Below are 6,584 nucleotides of genomic sequence, written 5' to 3' on the forward strand. Positions count from 1 at the left end.
ATTCTTCCAAATCAATGCAAAGAGACTGATGAACTCGGCTGGAACAGACTTTGAAGCAGAATGTTAATGCATGGTTTTATATATATCTTGTACAATTGCTGTTTCTTGAAGAGCTGGTAAAAATGCAAAATATTTCCAAATGCAAAAATAGCGCATTGTGTAGAAAACCTCATTGAACTTTGTGGAGGAAAATAAGAATCAGTGGCAAATGTAAAGCTCTTATTGTACTTGTGATACTAAATCCCCCATTGTTTAATTCATGGCAAGGCTCTCCATTGAGAGAGACTAGAACACAAACCACTGAGGACTGTTAGGAAGACCCACTGAAACAAACAAACACATATTATATTAGAATAGTGTTTGGTAAGTCATATTGATTAGGCTTCCCTTTCGGGGGGTGGGAACCCATGCAGCCAAGAGTTCAAAGTTCTGTTCTCATATTCCCTCTATTTCTGATGTTCAGGGTGGGAGTGCAGTTGCTTACGCAGCTCGTATGGCACCATGCACACACAGAGAGAGCTGAAAAGACTTGGAGGAACCACAAGCCTTGAAAAAGTACAAAAATAATGCTCAAAACAAAACAAATTCCTTCCAGTAGCACCTTAAAGACCAACTAAGTCAGTTCTTGGTATATAAGTCAGTTCTTGGTATATAAGTCAGTTCTTGGTATATAAGTCAGTTGGTCTTTAAGGTGCTACTGGAAGGAATTTGTTTTGTTTTGACTATGGCAGACCAACACGGCTACCTATCTGTAACTAAAAATAATGGTAAAAGCATGAAGTTGAACCCTTACAGCCCAATAAGAATTGAGGATGCTAAATAGACACAGAATGGCAACTGACCATTTTGGTTGGTGGTGTGGAATGAAAAATGCCCTAGATCTTTTGATGAAGAGTGGTATAAGAACCTAATAAATGAAATGAAAAATGAAATGAAATGTAGAATGGAGTGTCTGGAATGCTTAACATGTATGACACTCCACACACTACAGATCCCACTTGTGTGAATCTGGATAACATGCTAAAACAGCTCTGTAGTATCTGAACAAAACTGCTATGGTGCTAGTATAAATATGATTGATTGATTGATTTCTATACTGTTCAATATATTATGGTGTACAGAAAACTGAAGCAACATCAGAAAACTTAAAGAAAATATTACAAAAATACACAATTGCATATAAAAATGTTATGTTAGTATGCATGAGAAGCATGCTGCCTCTAAAAAAAAGTTTGTCTGCATTGTAGATGGATGTAAACTACCTATTGATCCTTTCAATGCTCCCTTTTCAAATGTGCAAAACGTAATTCAGTTTTATGTGAAAGAATCCTGCTGTTTGTTTTAATGGAGGTGGAGTGCTGCCACTGGTTTCTAACTCTCACGGCCAAAGGAATCATTTCGAGACTGTAAAACGAGTAGAGGACTGCATGAAGTAAAAATAAGCCCACCGCAGATGACTCTGCTCATGTTTATCTGTCAAGAACTTTCATGTTCTGTGTCTGATATTTGAAGACAGCCAAATTCAGATGAAGAACGTTCATCACATGTATTTTGGAATCCATCAGTTTATGTCCTTATTGAAGTCCTATTTCTTTCCTTTGGACTTAGTTCCCTGTAAGTGGGCCTAGGAAAGCAACTTGTATATTTAAGTTGTTTTCATTGCAGGCCCTCCAAGTGTCCCTGTTTTCCAGGGACGTTCCTGACTTAGAGAAGCCATCCCGGTTTCTGATTTGATCCCAGAATGTCCTGCTTTTCCTTAGGATGTCTCTATTTTCATTGGAGAAATGTTGGCGCCGTCTGAAGGTAATCCTGTATAGGGAAGAATTTTTTTTTTAAAAAAAGTTTAATGTTTTATTATGTTTTTATATATGTTGGAAGCCACCTAGAGTGGCTGGGGCAGCCCAGTAAGATGTGTGGGGTATAAATAGTAAAATTATCATTATGTAATGTGATGCCTCTATTTTCATCGGAGAAACTTTGGACAGTATGTCATTGTGCTTGACTATTTTGAGTAATGGGGCATGTGATAGGAATTTTGAGGTCTTAGATATATGTTAAATGTTCATAAGTGTACCAACCAAGCACGTACATAGATCAGCACAGGAAGACTGACCTGAAACCATTTTGATGAATTAAGCACTTTTCAGTTCCACTGATTGTTAATGAAGACACATAAAAATGTTCCCAGATCTCTCACATAAAGAGATTATGCTGCCACCGTTACACATATATTTACTTGGGAGCATGTCTCACTGGCCACATTGCAATCTGTCCCCATGCAAACATAGGTTGAGAACTTTAACAGCACAACCCTATACTCACATCCTATTAAACTGAATGAGAATTACTTCTGAGTAAACATATCTGTGGAGGTACTCAGCTACTGTTGAGGTACTTAACATGGTCTGCCCTTTCTTTACTGCTCAGCCGCCCCTGCCACGAAAGATGTATTTATATCTTTCTTTCTTTCCTACCCTGGAATATGATACAATTTCCATTTCAGAAATGCTGCTTGTTTCATAGAAAAGAGCAATTATTTCTTTAAAAGGCTCTGTTTTCCCCCAAATGGTAAAAAAACCCACCTAGTTCTTTCCCGCCCACACTGCCTCATTCTGAGAGACTGGACAGCGGCTATTATTGATCCCTTCGGTTTACCTTTCAAAATGAAGAGCTGCATAAAATGTGGCTTGTTCCTTCTCATTCCTCCTCCTCAGCAAAGAAACCTAATTAATTATACAAACGTTACCGCCGAGGAAATGTGCTTCCTTGAAGGTACCGCCTCATGCTTGCTCTTTTCTTCTTTTTACCTTCAAAACAGTCCCCAATTAGCCAAAGAATATCTATCAAGCTTCCAGAGTCCCCCCATATTGTTTGGTCGTTATGATCAGTGGCGCGATGTGGCAAATTTAGAGCTGTCCTATTAAGACGGGCCTGTAATATATTCGAGTGTTTGAGAGATCAGATCAATATGCTATATATGCAGGAAGAGGAGTGCTGTGGGAGGCTAATTTTTCACTCTTTTGTAAGGCCAACGTTCTCTCTCTCTCTGACTCTGGGTTTTTTTGTGTGTGTGTGTTTTTTGCGTGGGGTAACCAGGTTGCTGCTGCGCCAGAGTGCGGGTTGGAACAAACGACTCTCCCCAAATCGCAGTGGCTTAGAGTGGAGAGTTCTATTTTCAGACCAGCTCCTGGAGCAACCTTGGATGTGAAAGGCCTCTATCAGGGAAGGAGCGAAGGTTTAATGTGCAATCACCCTCATGCCACCGACTTTAATGAAACATAATTAATGGCCTGGCAGAGGAATTAGGCCGTGTGAGGCAAATTGTTTGACCGCGAACAGAGAAGAGGCCTTAAATTCTCCTTAATCCACCCAATTCCTTATAATCCCAATGCTAATGATCTTCAAAGTAAGGGCCAATTAAAGCGATGGAAAGCAAGAGCACCTGCGTGTTAACTCTTGATGGTGCCAAGCTAGAAGTGTATTTACGGCGGACCATTTACTGTATTGCTTTTATTTCCCTTCAAAGTCTGTTGCTGACTTGGACGCTGTGTTATTTAGTTTGAGGCTGCCTGCCTTTGTTTGAGTTTTCCCCTCCCAGTGTGTTTATTAACATGCAGTTAAGCTGCATTCCCAGAATGAGCCGGCCGCCTTTTCTATGCAACGGAGTGTGTGGGGATTGGGGTCCCAGCATGCTCATTCAGCAGAGATAATCACTGGAACCAAACTGACTTTTCGCAGAGAATTTGACTCCACTCACAGCAAGAGAGCAAATAGGAAATGACTCGGGGCAAGTCTCGCTAAGCTGCGAAAATGAATTAGACACACTCCTAAACAGAATGTGAAAACATTACTTTCATTCAGCGAGGAAGGAGAAAAGGTTAGAGCACAAGACGATCTTTACCACTCTTGGCTGAGGAACCGAAAGACACATCTGGGAACGAATTACTCCTTCCTATGGTTTGGAGTTTCTCTTTCAATGAAATTCACCTGAATTTTACCATTCAAGCCTATACCTGTTTACTCAGGCCCCATCTGCACTATCATAGAAGCCAACTCCTAGTGGCTGAGGGGTCTTTGGTCCCCCAATAAAATATTTGAGAGGGCTGGGGGGTGCAAAGTTGATGGGCATTGCCATTCAAATGGTGTCTGTGCACAGCGTCATGTGATCGATTATGCAGGGCAAGGCTTACTTGGGCCCCCCAATATTTTATTTAAGTTGGCACCCCTGTGCACCCCTGTATTTAAAGCATCATATGCCACTCTAGAACAGTCATGGCTCACCGCAAAAAAAAAAAAAAAAAAAGCATTTGGGAGCTGTAGTTGGTTAAGGGGGCTGAGAGTTGTTAGGAGACCTCCATTCTGCTCAAAGAGCTGTGATTCCCAGAGGTTTCTGGGAATGATTGTTGAACTGCTCTGTGAATTGATAAATGGAGAGATATCAGGGCAACAGACACAATCAGGGCAACGGGATGTTGTGAGTTGTGGACAACTGTGGTGTAAGACGCAGATTGTTAGGTGTGATTCAGGGATATCTGGGTTGCCTTGAAGCTGACTAGGTGACCTTGGACTGGACCAGTCAGGACCTCTCTCACAGACTTGTCTTACAGAATGAGAGGTGGGAGCTTCTTGGAGGAATGCCATGGCACACATATAATCAATACTAAAAGCCAATCAGAGGATGTGATTTCACTGTTGTTGTTGTTGTTGTTGTTTAGTCATTTAGTCTGACTCTTCGTGACCCCATGGACCAGAGCACGCCAGGCACTCCTGTCTTCCACTGCCTCCCGCAATTTGGTCAAACTCATGCTGGTAGCTTTGAGAACACTATCCAACCATCTTGTCCTCTGTCGTCCCCTTCTCCTTGTGCCCTCCATCTTTCCCAACATCAGGTTCTTTTCCAGGGAGTCTTCTCTTCTCATGAGGGGGCCAAAGTATTGGAGCCTCAGCCTCAGGATCTGTCCTTCCAGTGAGCACTCAGGGCTGATTTTCTTAAGAATGGATAGGTTTGATATTCTTGCAGTCCATGCGACTCTCAAGAGTCTCCTCCAGCACCATAATTCAAAAGCATCAATTCTTTGGTGATCAGCCTTCTTTATGGTCCAGCTCTCACTTCCATACATCACTAGGATTTCACTAGGAAATGTGTATTGTGTTGGTCACATACTGTATCTTCTAGATCATTGGTTCCACACACTCCTGGGCCACTTGAAAATTCCTGAGGTTCTTGGTGGATCAGTTAATGATTTTTTCTGCCTATGGTAGCAATTGTAATGTGTTTTGCTCTAATAATAATAATAATAATAATAATAATAATAATAATAATAATAATATTTGTACCCCACCCATCTGACTGCGTTGCTAGAGGCTGTGTGATTTTTAATTGCATATGTATTTCTTATATATTGTATCTCAGTGTATTGCAATTTGAATGCTATAGAATTCAATTTTCAATGCAATAACGTGCAATATAAGAAATAAAATACACAATAGAATACGATTAAAAATCAATATAAATATTTCATGTAATGGATGTGCCGTCGACAGATGGACCACCTCACTGAAGCTCATGGACCACTGATGGTCTGCGGACCACAGTTTCGGAACCCCTGCTCTAGAGATTGACAGCTGAAGTAAAAGACTGCATTGTTTATTGCACAAGATGCACCCAAATCAGTGTTGCATGTCCACACTTTCCCTCCCTCTTGGGCTTGTTTTTAACAGATAGCATTTTCCATCCAATGTAGAGTTGCTAGGCATCTAAATGAGCACTACTTTTACGTCAAGGTCTGTGAGACCTCTTGCTGTTATCCATCATTCCAAAACCAGACATTCCAAAACAAATACAGTTAATAGGAACTTATTTATTCCAAGCACACACTCCAAAACTGGAATTAATCTGACCTAGCTATTCTCCAATGACCTGCATTCCTCCCTCCTCTCCATCTTTGCCCAGCTCCTTTTCAGGCTTCTAGGTACAATTCTACACATGCAGTACACAACCACATCTATTTTCCTGAAACAGGATGAGCTAGCCGTAGCACTCCTTTTCTGAACAAGTTTCTGCATGTCAATTAAGACCCAGAAGAAGAAGAAGAAGAAGAAGAAGAAGAAGAAGAAGAAGAAGAGCCTCACTGGCTTTTTGTGGCGTAATGCAGGTTGCCACAATTACACAAAAGACAATACTAGCTGCCATGAACTTTAGCCATCATTCTGTAGTGAAAGGCTTTACGAAAAGGTAAGAAGTTCAAGATGGGTTGACAGGATATTTATTTGTCTTCTACCTCATCCAAATGGATGACTAAGAAGTTTTGTTGCCAGACTAGATGTTCCTTTTCATACATTTGCTAATAGGGACATAGTTTAGTTGCCTGAGCCACTAGCAGACCCTCCCCTTCTGTTCTGTCTCCATTTTTAAAAATTGCCATTATGCTGAAAAGCAACACAATACGACATTGTGTGTCTGGAAGTTATCTTTCTATACAGAGGGTGTGTAATTAGTGTGAGGGGCAGAAAGTGTCAAGCAACATTTGAAAACGGTAATTTACTCTCTCTTGTGGCTGTTATGTTGACAAACTCAGCCCCTG

This window comes from Podarcis erhardii, assembly GCF_964252035.2.
Source record: "Podarcis erhardii genome assembly, chromosome: 8".
Classification (NCBI taxonomy): domain Eukaryota; kingdom Metazoa; phylum Chordata; class Lepidosauria; order Squamata; family Lacertidae; genus Podarcis; species Podarcis erhardii.